Source organism: Bufo gargarizans, chromosome 1 (genome assembly GCF_014858855.1).
Source record: "Bufo gargarizans isolate SCDJY-AF-19 chromosome 1, ASM1485885v1, whole genome shotgun sequence".
Lineage (NCBI taxonomy): Eukaryota > Metazoa > Chordata > Amphibia > Anura > Bufonidae > Bufo > Bufo gargarizans.
In genome coordinates, this window is record NC_058080.1 from 628,075,591 (window position 1) to 628,098,026 (window position 22,436).

Here is a 22,436-nt window from a genome sequence, read left to right on the forward strand (position 1 = left end):
TCAGAAATAAGGGTCTGGCTATGACATTGCTTAATTCCATTAGGATACGGGGGTGTATGCCATCCGGTCCTGGCGATTTGTCTATTTTAATCTTTTTAAGTCGCTGATGTACTTCTTACTGGGTCAGACAGGAATTCATCTGCTTTATACACCAATCAATGATTGTCTTTTAAAGTAGATTTAAAATGTACATTTCCTTTACTTTTACAGAGCTTAACAGGTGTATACGGAAATTTCAAAAGATGAGGCAGGAGCAGCTCGAGAGGATGAAGCAATTGAGGGCAAATCAAATGAGGAGGATGAGGGAGCAGAAGCTCCAATTCTCACATGAGATAACGGTGATGGAGATGACCAACCAAAAGGCCTTTGAGGAAGGGATCCAAGAGCTGATAGACATGAAAAGGCTTCCATAATTTTTTTCATTTTATTTTTGTACGTTACTTCTGTTATTTGTTAATAATATTTTCTTTATTTAAAGATTGTTTTCGAAAAATTTATTGACTATCTCATTTATTGTGTTTTGTTTTATTTTAACCAATGGGGTTAGAGTACGGACAATTTAGTCTGGGCCAAAGTAATAATTCATTATCATTACATACAGCAGCCGCCGTTACATGGAAACAGGGTAATAGACATGGCGCCGCTTATGGTCGCACCACTTATTCACTATGACTATTTTCTTGTGCCGGTGGTCAGGTATGTGCCACAATTCAAACCGAATACTGCGGACTGTGGCGCTCTTAGCAACACGCGTGACGGGACCAGGTCCAATCATAGACCTTGCACAACATGCATACATGTAATCAAAAACTTTGGAAATACAAGTATTTGTACTTAATGTGATCATGTCATCAAAATTAAAAAAAAATATATGAATGAAGAAAAATTGATTTTAGGTTACCGTTAGAACATTCCATTGTGTGTGGGGTATGAGCAATGGGGTATTGGCCAATGGTCATCTAAGGAGAGGTGTACCTGTGTAGTGAGGTGATGGTACGGTATGGGGTGTACATCTGGTTCGCCTCTACGCTGTGCACCCTGGGTTATGGTAAATGAACCAGCGAATACTGAAATACTGGAGGTCAATCTTTACTTCTCATAAACTGTGTGTGAGTGAGGAGGTGGGGGGGGGGACATGATGGAGGGGGGTTTAAGGTGGTGGAGGGTTTAAGGGGGGAGGTGGGGTTGGTGTGGATTTTATAGCGTTGGATATACAGTGTGTAGCACGTAAATAGAGGTGCTATGTGCTTATGAGAGACATTTGTCTGCTCTCCATACATACATGTTACAGACATTGTAGTGTGATGTAACCACCATAATTTGTGCCATAATCATTTACCGCTTCACACCCATGGTTTAAACATGGATTAATACTTATGCGGTCGCAGTGGCCACCTGCTTTGTGTGGCTGCATACACCCACGGCTAATGTGCGTGACCACCAGTAATACCGATGGTGGACATCTTAACCCATAAGATGTAGTGGTGACTTGTTAACTATAACAATACCAGCAATACGAATATTTTAGAAATAGTGTTGAATTCAAAATGCAACACATTTTTATTGCATTGCAATTCCTGCTTTGGAGATTTTGCTATAGGTGGTATTGGTAGAATTAACTAATAAAACAAATATATTACTGTATGTCAGAATAGTGCATTATAAAATTTGGATTCACAATGTGGTTACTAATGATAGAAAATATTATCACATTGTGATTAAAAATTACCACTGCAAGATTCAATATCAGTTAAAGTTCGTTAATTCTAGACCCATTCCATTAAAGACCCAGCAGCAGCAGCATCAAATATAAATCGCAATGCGATTAATATAACTTGAAGTAATCGCATTACGATTTAGCAAAATACATTAGGTTAGTATTAACGAATATGGAATATAGCATTACTTCTAAGTTGAAATCGCAATGCGATTCCTTCGAGTTATATTAATCGAATTGCGATTTCAACTTGGACCTGGTTTACTATGGTTGGCTTGGTAGAATTAGCGAATATGACGAATATATTCGTTATATTCCACAAAACGAAGATAACGAAGTATTCAGCATCTTCGTTTTAGCTCCATATTCATCAACTTCGCTAATTCTAGCAATCATAGGAAAGTTTACTATAGAGACAGCTAAGTTTAATTCGCTATGCGAAAATTACTTTGATTTTTTTAGAAAAGTTAATAGAATAATTATAATACCTGATAATTATCATAATTATTGTATTTATTTTAAAAAAATATATAATATAATCGAATAGCGAATTAAACTTAGCTGTCTCTATAGTAAACTTTGCTATATGATTGCTAGAATTAGCGAAGTTGATGGATAGGTAGGTAGCTAGCTAGAGATGGAGAATATTTCGTTATCTTCGTTTTGTGGAATATAACGAATACATTCGCCATATTCGTTTTGTGGAATATAACGAATATATTCGTCATATTCGCTAATTCTACCAAGCCAACCATGGTAAACCAGGTCCAAGTTGAAATCGCAATTCGATTAATTCAACTTATAATAATCGAATTTCGATTTTTAACTTAGCACTGCTATAGTCCATATTAGGCTAGAATTAACGAATATGGAATATAGCAGTGCTAAGTTAAAAATCGAAATTCGATTTTTATAACGTGAAATAATCGAATTGCGATTTCAACGTAATTCTCAAATCCGACAGTACATTCTAGTATATGGAGACGTTCCCATGGTGATGGGGACGCTCCATGAGCACGCAAGTCGGCAGAAGCGGCAACGGGCACTGACTGGAGCAGCCAGGAAGCCCGGAATCCAAGGGACAGGTAGAACAACTTTAGGGAAGTGGGAAAGAAAAAAATATATATATAAAAAAAAAAAACGAATATTCGAAATATCGAATTTATATCACCATATTCGAAATATTCGCGAATTAGCGAAGTGCCGATATTCGCGAAAAAAATTCGCTATTCGAATATTCGCGCTCAACACTATTCTTTAACTCCACTTAATCACATGCTACTTAGACAACCAAGAGATGTTAGGCTAGGGTGTAAAACAATATGTGTGTACATAGATAGAGAACCTAAAAAGTCACACACATATATATATTTGATAATGCTTTATTAGTAGAAAAACACAATAATTATTACATATATGGCGGTTTCAATTAATGGTAAAAAGTGCAGGAGTATAAAGTGACAAGTGCATGGAGCCACCCAACCAATCCAAAAAATTGATATATCTGATAGGTAAGATGGTACAAAAGGTAATAGGACGATTAAGAGCAAATGCAATAAATGGTATGAGTCCCAATAGTACTTGCAAAAAAGCACAACGTCCTTATTACACTACCAAGGGTCACTGGTATATAAGCGGAAAGACAATAAGTCCACACTTATAGTGTGCAGAGCGGTGAGCAGTAAAAAATGAACACCAATAAACCAATGCTAATCCGCCTGCAGACAACAGTTCAATAGAACCGACCGTGGTAACCTATACTGACCAGAGAGGATAGTGTGATGGCTCCTTACCCGACGCGCGTTTCGCCTTGCTTCTTCAGGGGGCGTATGGTTTCTCCTGGTGATAAGCTGGTATAAATACCTGTGTGAGTCTAAACAGTCCCACTCCCATCCGGGAACCTCCCACCGAGATAACCAATGGAAGCTAGTGCAGACCGGGAGACCTCCCAGGCAATCTTACAGGTGTTCACAATGAACGCCGAACCCGGAAGTGTCTCGCGATCCACACATAGCGAGAGGAGCATGCGCAGAGCGCCGCTGCCGGGGAAAGAACCTCTGCGCATGCGCGCATTCATCCGAGCAGGGACGCGACCACAAGACGTCACACCCCAAGTCTCGGAGATCTCGCGGGAATACAAGCGCAGAGTCGGACTTCCCTCGTAGTGCGCTATCTATCCCCAAACCTAGCGCATGCGCTGCAAGGATCAAAAGGGTCCATAGTGAATCTCACATGTGACAGTGATCACATGACTCAGAAGATCACGGCCTACAAGGTGGGTCGAGGTACTAGTCAGTCACAAGTCATGTGATATGTCCACATGGAAACAACGATGTCATGATACATCAATCATAATGCCATAATAATTGTTTGAATGATTCTGTGTGTACACATCCAATTGGGCCAATAGAAACCAACCACAAAATAATGTAGCTAAAAAGGGCTGAGTTGGAAGCCCTGTTGATGACGGGGGTGGATGCTGGAGTTCTATCTGCACAGCAGTGTTCCCACCTCTTGCCCGCCCACCCAGTGATTCCGACATTGTATTTTCTCCCCAAGGTGCATAAGGCCCTGTCGAACCCACCCGGGAGACGATCGTCTCTGGAACTAACGGGATGATCGACCCCATATGCAGATACGTCGAACACTTCTTACATCCTTTGGTGGAGGAACTCCCTTCATACTTAAAAGACACGATGGATGTGCTGAAGAAGGTCGAAAGTATCCACTTGGAACCGGACATGCTGATTGCCACCTGCGATGTCGAATCGCTTTACACCTCGATCCGACACCAGGATGGACTGGAGGCGACACAATTTTTTCTGCAGACAACAAATTGGGGTAAGGATAAGTGTAAATTCATACTGTCCTTGTTGGAGTTTTTGCTGACCCACAATTTCTTCACGTTTGGGGGCTCCTTCTACCTACAGCTCCAGGGAACAGCGATGGGGGCCTCTTGTGCGCCCTCATATGCAAATCTGTTCCTGGGGCTGTGGGAGAGGGAGATCCTCCAGACCGATCCCCTGCCAATGATGAGTAAGGTCCTATTTTGGGGACGTTACATCGACGATGTGCTCATCATTTGGCAGGGGACCGAGGAAGAATTTGGGCTTCTTATTCAGGAGCTCAATATGAATAACAAAAACATTAAACTCACATTCAAGGTGGGTCGGACCAACATGGAATTCCTGGATGTGGTCTTCCGGGTGGATTCACAGGGCCTCCTGGAGACGGACCTCTATAGAAAGGAGACATCGTTTAACTCTCTTCTCAATGCACAATCAGCACATCCCAACAGCCTCATCAGAAGCATACCAGTGGGTCAATTTCTTCGGGCGAGGAGGGTATGCTCGTCAGACTCCGCCTTTGAAGTACAAGCAGAGGATCTGCGACATAGATTCCAGCAACGTGGCTATGGTAAGAAATGCATTGATCGGGCATACTTGAGAGCTAGATCAGAAAAGAGGTTGGATCTCCTGTTTAAGAAGAAAGTAAGACAGGATTCTGTGGACGAGATCCGTTTGATTACCAACTATCACAAACAATGGAGAGAGGTACGGGCAGTACTAACCAAGTATTGGGGTGTGTTACGTCTGGACCCTCAGCTACAAACCTGGGTTCCCCCATATCCGCGCATCACTTACCGAAGAGCCAGAAACATCAGGGACCATCTGGTTCGGAGCCATTATTTGCAGAAGGCTCCGGGCCTCTTTGGTACAAAAGGTGCACCTTGGGGGAGCCGAGCATGCGGCAAGTGTGTGGGCTGTGCAAATATGGACAGAGCCACACACTTTTGGGACTCAGGTCACAAAAGGGAATACGTGATCACACACCCAATAACATGTACCACAGTAGGGGTCATTTATTGGGCAATTTGCCCTTGTGACCGCATATACGTGGGTTTAACATCCAGAGAGCTTAGGCGGAGAGTCAGGGAGCATGTTCTTTCCATCGAGGCTGCCAAGGAGGAACAGGACACATTGCAACTCAAGACATTGGCTAGGCACTTCAAGGAATGCCATGACTGTGACGGCACCCTTCTCAGAGTTAGGGGGATTGACAGAGTCATCGTGTCCCCCAGGGGTGGTGATTGGAAGAAGGTATTAGGTCAAAAAGAAACCAGGTGGATCTACACCCTGAATACCAACGTCCCACTGGGTCTCAATGAGGGCAATAGTTTTGTCCCCTTTCTGTGAGGCACCCTGGGACTATCTGGTCTCTGTTCTGACTGTCTTGTTTTTGACTGTTCTTCCTTGGCAATATCCCCCTCTCTCTTCCTCTCTCCCTCTCCCCAGCCTTGATACATAGATGTGACAATTTCCTCATCAACTTCTTTGTAGCGTCTTCCTCTGACCCGGTATCCCTCGGTACCGACTGTTTTTAGCAGTTACTAATTTTTAACTCGATTATCATTAATTGTTGTTTTCATGTCTTTTTAACTGCTTTTTGTACTAATTGTGCTTGGTTCTCCTGGTTTCTTCTCATGTATGTGAGCCTTTGTCTCTTTAGATTTGCGTGGATCAGTTGATGTCTATTGGCCATGCTCGTAAAGCTCTGCATCGTTGGAATTAGACACACTGTCAGCTGAAAACTCGCCCACTTTGGATCTTAACTCCTCCTCTCACCACCTTCGGTCTAACTTGATCTTGTTGGACTCTTGATATATCCTCAATCCATTAGGCTGCTAGTACTGAGGGGGATTTTTCAACTGGAGGGTTACATATAGGGTTGTATGTCTTGCAGCCCACCCTCAATCTCTTAGAAAATATTGTGTTGTGTGCACTTTCTAGAAATGTTATCTCTGGGTCACATGTTGCGGACCTGGGCCAATATTGTCCATTCACATGCTATGCACATATACAATATTTATGTTATTTTATTCTCTTTCACTTCTTACCTGCATGCCACTCCTCTCACGTTTCACTCCCTCACTTGCACCCATTCCTTGCACTGTGCACGTTAATTTGTTTTAGCTTATTTAGCCTTAAGTGATGCCATCAATTTTTATCCTTAATTTTCACAATATTGTGTCGACTGGTGTGGTGCTATTGGATTTATTATCCACTGCACCTTACACTTTCTAGGCAAAAAACTTTTACAAATGGAGTATACGATGACTTTCGTCTCGTATTAGGGACCCCCTTTTTAGCTACATTATTTTGTGGTTGGTTTCTATTGGCCCAATTGGATGTGTACACACAGAATCATTCAAACAATTATTATGGCATTATGATTGATGTATCATGACATCGTTGTTTCCATGTGGACATATCACATGACTTGTGACTGACTAGTACCTCGACCCACCTTGTAGGCCGTGATCTTCTGAGTCATGTGATCACTGTCACACGTGAGATTCACTATGGACCCTTTTGGTCCTTGCAGCGCATGCGCTAGGTTTGGGGATAGATAGCGCACTACGAGGGAAGTCCGACTCTGCGCTTGTATTCCCGCGAGATCTCCGAGACTTGGGGTGTGACGTCTTGTGGTCGCGTCCCTGCTCGGATGAATGCGCGCATGCGCAGAGGTTCTTTCCCCGGCAGCGGCGCTCTGCGCATGCTCCTCTCGCTATGTGTGGATCGCGAGACACTTCCGGGTTCGGCGTTCATTGTGAACACCTGTAAGATTGCCTGGGAGGTCTCCCGGTCTGCACTAGCTTCCATTGGTTATCTCGGTGGGAGGTTCCCGGATGGGAGTGGGACTGTTTAGACTCACACAGGTATTTATACCAGCTTATCACCAGGAGAAACCATACGCCCCCTGAAGAAGCAAGGCGAAACGCGCGTCGGGTAAGGAGCCATCACACTATCCTCTCTGGTCAGTATAGGTTACCACGGTCGGTTCTATTGAACTGTTGTCTGCAGGCGGATTAGCATTGGTTTATTGGTGTTCATTTTTTACTGCTCACGGCTCTGCACACTATAAGTGTGGACTTATTGTCTTTCTGCTTATATACCAGTGACCCTTGGTAGTGTAATAAGGACGTTGTGCTTTTTTGCAAGTACTATTGGGACTCATACCATTTATTGCATTTGCTCTTAATCGTCCTATTACCTTTTGTACCATCTTATCTATCAGATATATCAATTTTTTGGATTGGTTGGGCTCCATGCACTTGTCACTTTATACTCCTGCACTTTTTACCATTAATTGAAACCGCCATATATGTAATAATTATTGTGTTTTTCTACTAATAAAGCATTATCAAATATATATATGTGTGTCACATGCTACTTAGAGTAGCAAGCTAAGCAGAGCTTCTACCTACATACAAAATTAACAGAGCTGAACAGACTCCATGGACTATAATAGGTTATGATCAGGATGCTGCCTCTTTACAGGACAAAAAAAGTCTTGCATTTCCAGTCTGTGACAGTGGCCAGAATGCAGATGTGAATGGATAGCATTAGGCTACTTTCACATTGGCTTTTTGGCTTTCCGTTTGTGAGATCCGTTCAGGGCTCTCACAAGCGGTCAAAAACAGATCAGTTTGGCATTAATGCATTCTGAGCGGATAAGGATCCACTCAGAATGCATCAGTTTGCCTCCGTTCCGTCTCCATTTCGCTCTGGATGCGGACACCAAAATGCTGCTTGCAGCGTTTTGGTGTCCATCTGACGAAACTGAGCGGATACGTTCTGACACACAATGTAAGTCAATGGGGACTAATCCGTCTTGGCTATGTTAAAGATAATAGAAACAGATCCGTTCTGAATGGATCCAGACGTTTGTATTATTTGAATGGATCCGTCTGTGCAGATCCATGATGGATCTGCACCAAACGCGAGTGTGAAAGCAGCCTTAGATCGAAGTGTAGCATCAGATGCATGTTTAACACATAAATACAATGCCAGAACCAAGTTCACTCCATAAACACAGCACCAGAACCAAGCCCATAAGTCAAATACAGCACCAGAAGCAACTATATAAATACAGCACCAGAACCATGTCCATAACAGAAATACCAAAGTAATCCCAGCAGGCGTGTTGCTCTCAGCAAGGTATATTCTTTATTTTCATATCCAAGAAGAAAATTTTACAGGACGCGTTTCGGCCCGTCCAGCCTAAATTAAGAAAGGCTGGACAGGCCGAAACATGTCCTGTAAAGTATTCGTATTGGATATGAAAATAAAGAATATATCTTGCTGAGAGCAACACACCTGCTGGGATTACTTTGACATTGAGTGTGGGGATCGCCCCTTCCTGCGAAGAGCGACATACGGATCGTGAGAGCAAATCATAACAGAAATACCACACCAGAACCGAACACCAGAACAGAAGTTCAGTGCATGAATACAGTACCGGAAGCTTGGCTATAACAAAAATACAGCACAAGGACCAAGTTCACTACATAAATACAGCACCAGAATTAAGCCCATAAGTCAAATACAGCTTCATAACCAAGTTCACTACAAAAATTAGCCACCCAAACTAAGCCAATAAGTGAAATACAGTAGCCGAACCAAACCCAGAAGTCAAATAGTGCATGAGAACTAAGCCCATACATACAGCTCCAGAACCATGTGTAGTACATACTGTATATACATCACCAGATTAAAAAGGTTCAATAAAAATACTATTTGAGTAGTCAGTAGAGATGGCCTTGCGGTTCAGCCAGCGGTCATTTTGAGGCGAACTTTGCTCATTTGTGATTAGCCAAACATGCAAACATATGGCGATATTCGCACGCGCCATATTTTTTGCATAGCGCCGAACTTTGACCAATGACTCATCCATCATGTGGGACAGGATAGCCAATTGAGACGTTTCATCACATGGACACAACTTCTACCCTATAAATAAACCCGATCCGGCTGCCATTTTACATTCAGTCTTTTGCCAGTGTAGGGAGAGGTTGCTGGGTGGAGCAGGGGCAGACTGTTAGGGACACCAAACGCTAGCTAATATGGCCACAAAAGTCTTTTTAAGGACTGGTATAGGTGTGCTATTGATAGGCGTGACATACTGATGGTGTGATATACAAACCGGATTCCCAAAAAGTTGGAACACTATACAAATTGTGAATAAATACTGAATGCAATGATGTGGAGGGGCCAACTTCTAATATTTTATTCGGAATAAAACATAAATCACGGAACAAAAGTTTAAACTGAGAAAATGTACCATTTTAAGGGAAAAATATGTTGAATCAGAAAAATATGTTGAATGTCAACAAATCCCCAAAAAGTTGGGACAATGTCATTTTCACCACTGTGTGGCATCTCCCCTTCTTCTTACAACACTCAACAGACGTCTGGGGACCGAGGAGACCAGTTTCTCAAGTTTAGAAATAGGAATTCTCTCCCATTCCTGTCTAATACAGGCCTCTAACTGTTCAATCGTCTTGGGTAGAGTTGAGCGAACACCTGGATGTTCGGGTTCGAGAAGTTCGGCCGAACATCCCGGAAATGTTCGGGTTCGGGATCCGAACCCGATCCGAACTTCGTCCCGAACCCGAACCCCATTGAAGTCAATGGGGACCCGAACTTTTCGGCACTAAAAAGGCTGTAAAACAGCCCAGGAAAGAGCTAGAGGGCTGCAAAAGGCAGCAACATGTAGGTAAATCCCCTGCAAACAAATGTGGATAGGGAAATGAATTAAAATAAAAATTAAATAAATAAAAATTAACCAAAATCAATTGGAGAGAGGTTCCATAGCAGAGAATCTGGCTTCCCGTCACCCACCACTGGAACAATTCTAGTAAGAAGCAGGGCGGCAATACCAGAGGGTTAGACGGATCGTTAGTGATAGGGATATGTGTCAAACAAGATTAGACGATATGACCAATAAATTTAGAGAGCGAGGCTACCCCCCTGATCTATTGAAAATACAGCGTAATAAAGCTGAGATTACACCACCAGATAGAACTAAGAAAGAAACAAGGATCCCCTTAGTGATTAAATACCATCCCTGGTCCCAGCGCCTTAGGACTATTGTTAATCAACATTGGCACACATTATCTAAGTCCTATCCACGGATAGGAGAGTTCCAGAGGCCACCCATGATATGCTATAAACGGGCAGAAAATATTAGGGATAAAATAGTCCGGGCGGATGTGGGAAGTAATAAAATAGAAAGAGGACAGAGTACTTTATCTACACCTAGACGGGGCACTTTTCCTTGTTTAAACTGTGTCAATTGTTCCAGCGTTATAAAGGGTTCATGTTTCTCCCACCCTCACTCAGGTGAAAATATTCCAATAAGGGGCACGTTCACTTGTGATAGTAGATTTGTGGTTTACATTCTTAAATGTCCATGTGGATTACTATATGTGGGGGAAACCTCAATGAGAATGAAGGACAGACTAAGTAAACACAAATCTACTATCCGTAAACAGAATTTATTACTCCCAATACCCCTTCATTTTTATGATAAAAAACACAACATCTCGCAGTTGAGGTATCAGATTATTGAAGGTGTATCATTACCCCGTCGAGGGGGTGACAGAAATAAATTGTTATTGAAAAGGGAGGCTTACTGGATCCATCGTCTTCAGACAATGGAGCCCAGGGGCCTCAATCGTGAGTACAATGTGTCCTGCTTCCTATAAGGCATTCGGCCTTATGCAATCTGATAAATATATTTCTTTTTTTCTTCAGCGTGATTAATCACTGCAAGAATGGACTATGTGACTGAAAATCTTCGCCAGTATAGAGTGGATATGTTTTTTGCGAATTTTCAATTGCGAATTTTCAGTTGCGAATTTTTAGTTGCGAATTTTCAATTGCGAATTTTCAATTTTCAATTGCGAATTTTCAGTTGCGAATTTTCAATTGCGAATTTTTCAATGCGAATTTTTCATTGCGATTATTTGATATGCGAATTTTATTTAATGAGGGAGGCGGAGCTTCTTTGATGATGTCAGTTCCTTTGTGTTTCATTTATGTATAAATAGCTGGAGTGTAAGATGTTTTATGCAGTCTGATGAAAGCACATCTGTGCTGAAACGCGTCACTATGCCATTTTGAATATGTGACTGAATAAATCTACATTGTGATCTACATCAGCGAAGTGCCGGTCCTTTCCTTTGAAACCACCACTGGAACAGTCCATTCTCAGATATTTAGGCCCCGGCACCCAGGCAGAGGAGAGAGGTCCCGTAACAGAGAATCTGTCTTCATGTCAGCAGAGAATTAGTCTGCATGTCATAGCAGAGAATGAGGCTTCACGTCAGCCACCACTGCAACAGTCCATTGGCATATATTTAGGCCCAGCACCCAGGCAGAGGAGGGAGGTCCCGTAACAGAGAATCTGTCTTCATGTCAGCAGAGAATTAGTCTGCATGTCATAGCAGAGAATGAGGCTTCACGTCAGCCACCACTGCAACAGTCCATTGGCATATATTTAGGCCCAGCACACACACAGGCAGAGGAGAGAGGTCCCGTAACAGAGAATCTGGCTTCATGTCAGCAGAGAATCAGTCTGCATGTCATAGCAGAGAATGAGGCTTCACGTCAGCCACCACTGCAACAGTCCATTGGCATATATTTAGGCCCAGCACACACACAGGCAGAGGAGAGAGGTCCCGTAACAGAGGATCTGGCTTCATGTCAGCAGAGAATCAGTCTGCATGTCATAGCAGAGAATCAGGCTTCACGTCAGCCACCACTGCAACAGTCCATTGTCATAAATTTAGGCCCAGCACCCAGGCAGAGGAGAGAGGTCCCGTAACAGACAATCTGGCTTCATGTCAGCAGAGAATCAGTCTGCATGTCATAGCAGAGAATGAGGCTTCACGTCAGCCACCACTGCAACAGTCCATTGGCATATATTTAGGCCCAGCACACACACAGGCAGAGGAGAGAGGTCCCGTAACAGAGAATCTGGCTTCATGTCAGCAGAGAATCAGTCTGCATGTCATAGCAGAGAATGAGGCTTCACGTCAGCCACCACTGCAACAGTCCATTGGCATATATTTAGGCCCAGCACACACACAGGCAGAGGAGAGAGGTCCCGTAACAGACAATCTGGCTTCATGTCAGCAGAGAATCAGTCTGCATGTCATAGCAGAGAATGAGGCTTCACGTCACCCACCACTGCAACAGTCCATTGGCATATATTTAGGCCTAGCACACAGGCAGAGCAGAGAGGTCCCGTAACAGACAATCTGGCTTCATGACAGCAGAGAATCAGTCTGCATGTCATAGCAGAGAATGAGGCTTCACGTCACCCACCACTGCAACAGTCCATTGGCATATATTTAGGCCTAGCACACAGGCAGAGCAGAGAGGTCCCGTAACAGACGATCTGGCTTCATGTCAGCAGAGAATCAGTCTGCATGTCATAGCAGAGAATGAGGCTTCACGTCAGCCACCACTGCAACAGTCCATTGGCATATATTTAGGCCTAGCACACAGGCAGAGGAGAGAGGTCCCGTAACAGACAATCTGGCTTCATGTCAGCAGAGAATTAGTCTGCATGTCATAGCAGAGAATGAGGCTTCACGTCAGCCACCACTGCAACAGTCCATTGGCATATATTTAGGCCCAGCACCCAGGCAGAGGAGGGAGGTCCCGTAACAGAGAATCTGTCTTCATGTCAGCAGAGAATTAGTCTGCATGTCATAGCAGAGAATGAGGCTTCACGTCAGCCACCACTGCAACAGTCCATTGGCATATATTTAGGCCCAGCACACACACAGGCAGAGGAGAGAGGTCCCGTAACAGAGAATCTGGCTTCATGTCAGCAGAGAATCAGTCTGCATGTCATAGCAGAGAATGAGGCTTCACGTCAGCCACCACTGCAACAGTCCATTGGCATATATTTAGGCCCAGCACACACACAGGCAGAGGAGAGAGGTCCCGTAACAGAGGATCTGGCTTCATGTCAGCAGAGAATCAGTCTGCATGTCATAGCAGAGAATCAGGCTTCACGTCAGCCACCACTGCAACAGTCCATTGTCATAAATTTAGGCCCAGCACCCAGGCAGAGGAGAGAGGTCCCGTAACAGACAATCTGGCTTCATGTCAGCAGAGAATCAGTCTGCATGTCATAGCAGAGAATGAGGCTTCACGTCAGCCACCACTGCAACAGTCCATTGGCATATATTTAGGCCCAGCACACACACAGGCAGAGGAGAGAGGTCCCGTAACAGAGAATCTGGCTTCATGTCAGCAGAGAATCAGTCTGCATGTCATAGCAGAGAATGAGGCTTCACGTCAGCCACCACTGCAACAGTCCATTGGCATATATTTAGGCCCAGCACACACACAGGCAGAGGAGAGAGGTCCCGTAACAGAGGATCTGGCTTCATGTCAGCAGAGAATCAGTCTGCATGTCATAGCAGAGAATGAGGCTTCACGTCACCCACCACTGCAACAGTCCATTGGCATATATTTAGGCCTAGCACACAGGCAGAGCAGAGAGGTCCCGTAACAGACAATCTGGCTTCATGTCAGCAGAGAATCAGTCTGCATGTCATAGCAGAGAATGAGGCTTCACGTCACCCACCACTGCAACAGTCCATTGGCATATATTTAGGCCTAGCACACAGGCAGAGGAGAGGTTCATTCAACTTTGGGTAGCCTCGCAATATAATGGTAAAATGAAAATAAAAATAGGATTGAATGAGGAAGTGCCCTGGAGTCCAATAATATATGGTTATGGGGAGGTAGTTAATGTCTAATCTGGACAAGGGACGGACAGGTCCTGTGGGATCCATGCCTGGTTCATTTTTATGAACGTCAGCTTGTCCACATTGGCTGTAGACAGGCGGCTGCGTTTGTCTGTAATGACGCCCCCTGCCGTGCTGAATACACGTTCAGACAAAACGCTGGCTGCCGGGCAGGCCAGCACCTCCAAGGCATAAAAGGCTAGCTCTGGCCACGTGGACAATTTAGAGACCCAGAAGTTGAATGGGGCCGAACCATCAGTCAGTACGTGGAGGGGTGTGCACACGTACTGTTCCACCATGTTAGTGAAATGTTGCCTCCTGCTAACACGTTGCGTATCAGGTGGTGGTGCAGTTAGCTGTGGCGTGTTGACAAAAGTTTTCCACATCTCTGCCATGCTAACCCTGCCCTCAGAGGAGCTGGCCGTGACACAGCTGCCTTGGCGACCTCTTGCTCCTCCTCTGCCTTGGCCTTGGGCTTCCACTTGTTCCCCTGTGACATTTGGGAATGCTCTCAGTAGCGCGTCTACCAACGTGCGCTTGTACTCGCGCATCTTCCTATCACGCTCCAGTGCAGGAAGTAAGGTGGGCACATTGTCTTTGTAGCGTGGATCCAGCAGGGTGGCAACCCAGTAGTCCGCACAGGTTAAAATGTGGGCAACTCTGCTGTCGTTGCGCAGGCACTGCAGCATGTAGTCGCTCATGTGTGCCAGGCTGCCCAGGGGTAAGGACAAGCTGTCCTCTGTGGGAGGCGTATCGTCATCGTCCTGCCTTTCCCCCCAGCCACGCACCAGTGATGGACCCGAGCTGCGTTGGGTGCCACCCCGCTGTGACCATGCTTCATCCTCATCCTCCTCCACCTCCTCCTCATCCTCGTCCTCCTCGTCCTCCAGTAGTGGGCCCTGGCTGGCCACATTTGTACCTGGCCTCTGCTGTTGCCAAAAACCTCCCTCTGAGTCACTTCGAAGAGACTGGCCTGAAAGTGCTAAAAATGACCCCTCTTCCTCCTCCTCCTCCTCCTCCTCCTGGGCCACCTCCTCTTCCATCATCGCCCTAAGTGTTTTCTCAAGGAGACATAGAAGTGGTATTGTAACGCTGATAACGGTGTCATCGCCACTGGCCATGTTGGTGGAGTACTCGAAACAGCGCAACAGGGCACACAGGTCTCGCATGGAGGCCCAGTCATTGGTGGTGAAGTGGTGCTGTTCTGTAGTGCGACTGACCCGTGCGTGCTGCAGCTGAAACTCCACTATGGCCTGCTGCTGCTCGCACAGTCTGTCCAGCATGTGCAAGGTGGAGTTCCACCTGGTGGGCACGTCGCATATGAGGCGGTGAGCGGGAAGGCCGAAGTTACGCTGTAGCGCAGACAGGCGAGCAGCAGCAGGATGTGAACGCCGGAAGCGCGAACAGACGGCCCGCACTTTATGCAGCAGCTCTGACATGTCGGGGTAGTTGTGAATGAACTTCTGCACCACCAAATTCAGCACATGCGCCAAGCAAGGGATGTGCGTCAAATTGGCTAGTCCCAGAGCTGCAACGAGATTTCGCCCATTATCACACACCACCAGGCCGGGCTTGAGGCTCACCGGCAGCAACCACTCGTCGGTCTGTTGTTCAATACCTCGCCACAACTCCTGTGCGGTGTGGGGCCTGTCCCCCAAACATATGAGTTTCAGAATGGCCTGCTGACGTTTACCCCGGGCTGTGCTGAAGTTGGTGGTGAAGGTGTGTGGCTGACTGGATGAGCAGGTGGAAGAAGAGGAGGAGGAAGCCGAGAAGGAGGAGGTGGCAACAGGAGGCAAAGAATGTTGCCCTGCGATCCTTGGCGGCGGAAGGACGTGCGCCAAACAGCTCTCCGCCTGGGGCCCAGCTGCCACTACATTTACCCAGTGTGCAGTTAGGGAGATATAGCGTCCCTGGCCGTGCTTACTGGTCCACGTATCTGTGGTTAGGTGGACCTTGCTACAGATGGCGTTGCGCAGTGCACACTTGATTTTATCGGATACTTGGTTGTGCAGGGAAGGCACGGCTCTCTTGGAGAAGTAGTGCCGGCTGGGAACAACATACTGTGGGACAGCAAGCGACATGAGCTGTTTGAAGCTGTCTGTGTCCACCAGCCTAAATGACAGCATTTCATAGGCCAGTAGTTTAGAAATGCTGGCATTCAGGGCCAGGGATCGAGGGTGGCTAGGTGGGAATTTACGCTTTCTATCAAATGTTTGTGAGATGGAGAGCTGAACGCTGGCGTGTGACATGGTTGAGACGCTTGGTGACGGAGGTGGTGGTGGTGGTGTTGGTGGTACATCCCCTGTTTGCTGGGCGGCAGGTGCCAACGTTCCTCCAGAGGCGGAGGAAGAGGCCGAGGCGGCAGCAGCAGAATAGGCCGAGGCGGCAGCAGCAGAAGAGGTAGCAGGGGGAGCCTGAGTGACTTCCTTGGTTTTAAGGTGTTTACTCCACTGCAGTTCATGCTTTGCATGCAGGTGCCTGGTCATGCAGGTTGTGCTCAGGTTCAGAACGTTAATGCCTCGCTTCAGGCTCTGATGGCACAGCGTGCAAACCACTCGGGTCTTGTCGTCAGCACATTGTTTGAAGAAGTGCCATGCCAGGGAACTCCTTGAAGCTGCCTTTGGGGTGCTCGGTCCCAGATGGCGGCGGTCAGTAGCAGGCGGAGTCTCTTGGCGGCGGGTGTTCTGCTTTTGCCCACTGCTCCCTCTTTTGCTACGCTGTTGGCTCGGTCTCACCACTGCCTCTTCCTCCAAACTGTGAAAGTCAGTGGCACGACCTTCATTCCATGTGGGGTCTAGGACCTCATCGTCCCCTGCATCGTCTTCCACCCAGTCTTGTTCCCTATCCTCCTGTTCAGTCTGCACACTGCAGAAAGACGCAGCAGTTGGCACCTGTGTTTCGTCATCATCAGAGACATGCTGAGGTGGTATTCCCATGTCCTCATCATCAGGAAACATAAGTGGTTGTGCGTCAGTGCATTCTATGTCTTTCACCGCTGGGGAAGGGCTAGGTGGATGCCCTTGGGAAACCCTGCCAGCGGAGTCTTCAAACAGCATAAGAGACTGCTGCATAACTTGAGGCTGAGACAGTTTCCCTGGTATGCATGGGGGTGATGTGACAGACTGATGGGGTTGGTTTTCAGGCGCCATCTGTGCGCTTTCTGCAGAAGACTGCGTGGGAGATAATGTGAACGTGCTGGATCCACTGTCGGCCACCCAATTGACTAATGCCTGTACCTGCTCAGGCCTTACCATCCTTAGAACGGCATTGGGCCCCACCATATATCGCTGTAAATTCTGGCGGCTACTGGGACCTGAGGTAGTTGGTACACTAGGACGTGTGGATGTGGCAGAACGGCCACGTCCTCTCCCAGCACCAGAGGGTCCACTAACACCACCACGACCATGTCCACGTCCGCGTCCCTTACTAGATGTTTTTCTCATTGTTATGGTTCACCACAACAACAAATATATTATTTGGCCCAATGTATTGTATTCAAATTCAGCGGGATATAAATTTGAGGCCTAGTATTTAGGCGCTGGGTGACCGGTATGGATTTAGTGACAGAATTAGACTTGGAAATGCACAGAAGCGTGTGTGTGTGAAGTTATTCTGAATGACCCAATGTGCACCTTGAATATTATATACCCTTTTAGGGATAGATTTCAAATAGCTCTGATATAGCAGAAACCACTAAATTATGAAATTGCTAAATTGGGAATTGTATTTCAACCCAGAACAAGAAATGTGCTTGAACGGACACTAAATAACTCGCCCAGCTACAGCACTAACGAGAGATTTAGCAGGATATAAATTTGAGGCCTAGTATTTAGGCGCTGGGTGACAGGTATGGGTTTAGTGACAGAATTAGACTTAGAAATACACAGTAGCGGGTGTGTGTGAAGTTATTCTGAATGACCCAATGTGCACCTTGAATATTATATACCCTTTTAGGGATAGATTTCAAATAGCTCTGATATAGCAGAAACCACTAAATTATGAAATTGCTAAATTGGGAATTGTATTTCAACCCAGAACAAAAAATGTGCTTTGACGGACACTAAATAACTTCCCAGCCACAACAGGACAGCGTTAACGAGAGATTTAGCAGGATATAAATTTGAGGCCTAGTATTTAGGCGCTGGGTGACAGGTATGGGTTTAGTGACAGAATTAGACTTGGAAATACACAGTAGCGGGTGTGTGTGAAGTTATTCTGAATGACCCAATGTGCACCTTGAATATTATATACCCTTTTAGGGATAGATTTCAAATAGCTCTGATATAGCAGAAACCACTAAATTATGAAATTGCTAAATTGGGAATTGTATTTCAACCCAGAACAAGAAATGTGCTTGAACGGACACTAAATAACTCGCCCAGCTACAGCACTAAGGACAGATTTAGCTGGATATAAATTTGAGGCCTAGTATTTAGGCGCTGGGTGACAGGTATGGGTTTAGTGACAGAATTAGACTTGGAAATGCACAGTAGCAGGTGTGTGAAGTTATTCTGAATGTCCCTATGTGCACCTTCAATATGATCTACCCTTTTAGGGATAGATTTCAAATAGCTCTGATATAGCAGAAACCACTAAATTATGAAATTGCTAAATTGGGAATTGTATTTCAACCCAGAACAAGAAATGTGCTTGAACGGACACTAAATAACTCGCCCAGCTACAGCACTAACGAGAGATTTAGCAGGATATAAATTTGAGGCCTAGTATTTAGGCGCTGGGTGACAGGTATGGGTTTAGTGACAGAATTAGACTTGGAAATACACAGTAGCGGGTGTGTGTGAAGTTATTCTGAATGACCCAATGTGCACCTTGAATATTATATACCCTTTTAGGGATAGATTTCAAATAGCTCTGATATAGCAGAAACCACTAAATTATGAAATTGCTAAATTGGGAATTGTATTTCAACCCAGAACAAGAAATGTGCTTGAACGGACACTAAATAACTCGCCCAGCTACAGCACTAACGAGAGATTTAGCAGGATATAAATTTGAGGCCTAGTATTTAGGCGCTGGGTGACAGGTATGGGTTTAGTGACAGAATTAGACTTGGAAATACACAGTAGCGGGTGTGTGTGAAGTTATTCTGAATGACCCAATGTGCACCTTGAATATTATATACCCTTTTAGGGATAGATTTCAAATAGCTCTGATATAGCAGAAACCACTAAATTATGAAATTGCTAAATTGGGAATTGTATTTCAACCCAGAACAAGAAATGTGCTTGAACGGACACTAAATAACTCGCCCAGCTACAGCACTAAGGACAGATTTAGCTGGATATAAATTTGAGGCCTAGTATTTAGGCGCTGGGTGACAGGTATGGGTTTAGTGACAGAATTAGACTTGGAAATGCACAGTAGCGGTGTGTGTGAAGTTATTCTGAATGTCCCTATGTGCACCTTCAATATGATCTACCCTTTTAGGGATAGATTTCAAATAGCTCTGATATAGCAGAAACCACTAAATTATGAAATTGCTAAATTGGGAATTGTATTTCAACCCAGAACAAGAAATGTGCTTGAACGGACACTAAATAACTCGCCCAGCTACAGCACTAACGAGAGATTTAGCAGGATATAAATTTGAGGCCTAGTATTTAGGCGCTGGGTGACAGGTATGGGTTTAGTGACAGAATTAGACTTGGAAATACACAGTAGCGGGTGTGTGTGAAGTTATTCTGAATGACCCAATGTGCACCTTGAATATTATATACCCTTTTAGGGATAGATTTCAAATAGCTCTGATATAGCAGAAACCACTAAATTATGAAATTGCTAAATTGGGAATTGTATTTCAACCCAGAACAAGAAATGTGCTTGAACGGACACTAAATAACTCGCCCAGCTACAGCACTAACGAGAGATTTAGCAGGATATAAATTTGAGGCCTAGTATTTAGGCGCTGGGTGACAGGTATGGGTTTAGTGACAGAATTAGACTTAGAAATACACAGTAGCGGGTGTGTGTGAAGTTATTCTGAATGACCCAATGTGCACCTTGAATATTATATACCCTTTTAGGGATAGATTTCAAATAGCTCTGATATAGCAGAAACCACTAAATTATGAAATTGCTAAATTGGGAATTGTATTTCAACCCAGAACAAGAAATGTGCTTGACGGACACTAAATAACTTCCCAGCCACAACAGGACAGCGTAACGAGAGATTTAGCAGGATATAAATTTGAGGCCTAGTATTTAGGCGCTGGGTGACAGGTATGGGTTTAGTGACAGAATTAGACTTGGAAATACACAGTAGCGGGTGTGTGTGAAGTTATTCTGAATGACCCAATGTGCACCTTGAATATTATATACCCTTTTAGGGATAGATTTCAAATAGCTCTGATATAGCAGAAACCACTAAATTATGAAATTGCTAAATTGGGAATTGTATTTCAACCCAGAACAAAAATGTGCTTTGACGGACACTAAATAACTTCCCAGCCACAACAGGACAGCGTTAACGAGAGATTTAGCAGGATATAAATTTGAGGCCTAGTATTTAGGCGCTGGGTGACAGGTATGGGTTTAGTGACAGAATTAGACTTGGAAATACACAGTAGCGGGTGTGTGTGAAGTTATTCTGAATGACCCAATGTGCACCTTGAATATTATATACCCTTTTAGGGATAGATTTCAAATAGCTCTGATATAGCAGAAACCACTAAATTATGAAATTGCTAAATTGGGAATTGTATTTCAACCCAGAACAAGAAATGTGCTTGAACGGACACTAAATAACTCACCCAGCTACAGCACTAACGAGAGATTTAGCAGGATATAAATTTGAGGCCTAGTATTTAGGCGCTGGGTGACAGGTATGGGTTTAGTGACAGAATTAGACTTGGAAATACACAGTAGCGGGTGTGTGTGAAGTTATTCTGAATGACCCAATGTGCACCTTGAATATTATATACCCTTTTAGGGATAGATTTCAAATAGCTCTGATATAGCAGAAACCACTAAATTATGAAATTGCTAAATTGGGAATTGTATTTCAACCCAGAACAAGAAATGTGCTTGAACGGACACTAAATAACTCGCCCAGCTACAGCACTAACGAGAGATTTAGCAGGATATAAATTTGAGGCCTAGTATTTAGGCGCTGGGTGACAGGTATGGGTTTAGTGACAGAATTAGACTTAGAAATACACAGTAGCGGGTGTGTGTGAAGTTATTCTGAATGACCCAATGTGCACCTTGAATATTATATACCCTTTTAGGGATAGATTTCAAATAGCTCTGATATAGCAGAAACCACTAAATTATGAAATTGCTAAATTGGGAATTGTATTTCAACCCAGAACAAAAAATGTGCTTTGACGGACACTAAATAACTTTCCCAGCCACAACAGGACAGCGTTAACGAGAGATTTAGCAGGATATAAATTTGAGGCCTAGTATTTAGGCGCTGGGTGACAGGTATGGGTTTAGTGACAGAATTAGACTTGGAAATACACAGTAGCGGGTGTGTGTGAAGTTATTCTGAATGACCCAATGTGCACCTTGAATATTATATACCCTTTTAGGGATAGATTTCAAATAGCTCTGATATAGCAGAAACCACTAAATTATGAAATTGCTAAATTGGGAATTGTATTTCAACCCAGAACAAGAAATGTGCTTGAACGGACACTAAATAACTCGCCCAGCTACAGCACTAACGAGAGATTTAGCAGGATATAAATTTGAGGCCTAGTATTTAGGCGCTGGGTGACAGGTATGGGTTTAGTGACAGAATTAGACTTGGAAATACACAGTAGCGGGTGTGTGTGAAGTTATTCTGAATGACCCAATGTGCACCTTGAATATTATATACCCTTTTAGGGATAGATTTCAAATAGCTCTGATATAGCAGAAACCACTAAATTATGAAATTGCTAAATTGGGAATTGTATTTCAACCCAGAACAAGAAATGTGCTTGAACAGGACACTAAATAACTCGCCCAGCTACAGCACTAAGGACAGATTTAGCTGGATATAAATTTGAGGCCTAGTATTTAGGCGCTGGGTGACAGGTATGGGTTTAGTGACAGAATTAGACTTGGAAATGCACAGTAGCGGGTGTGTGAAGTTAT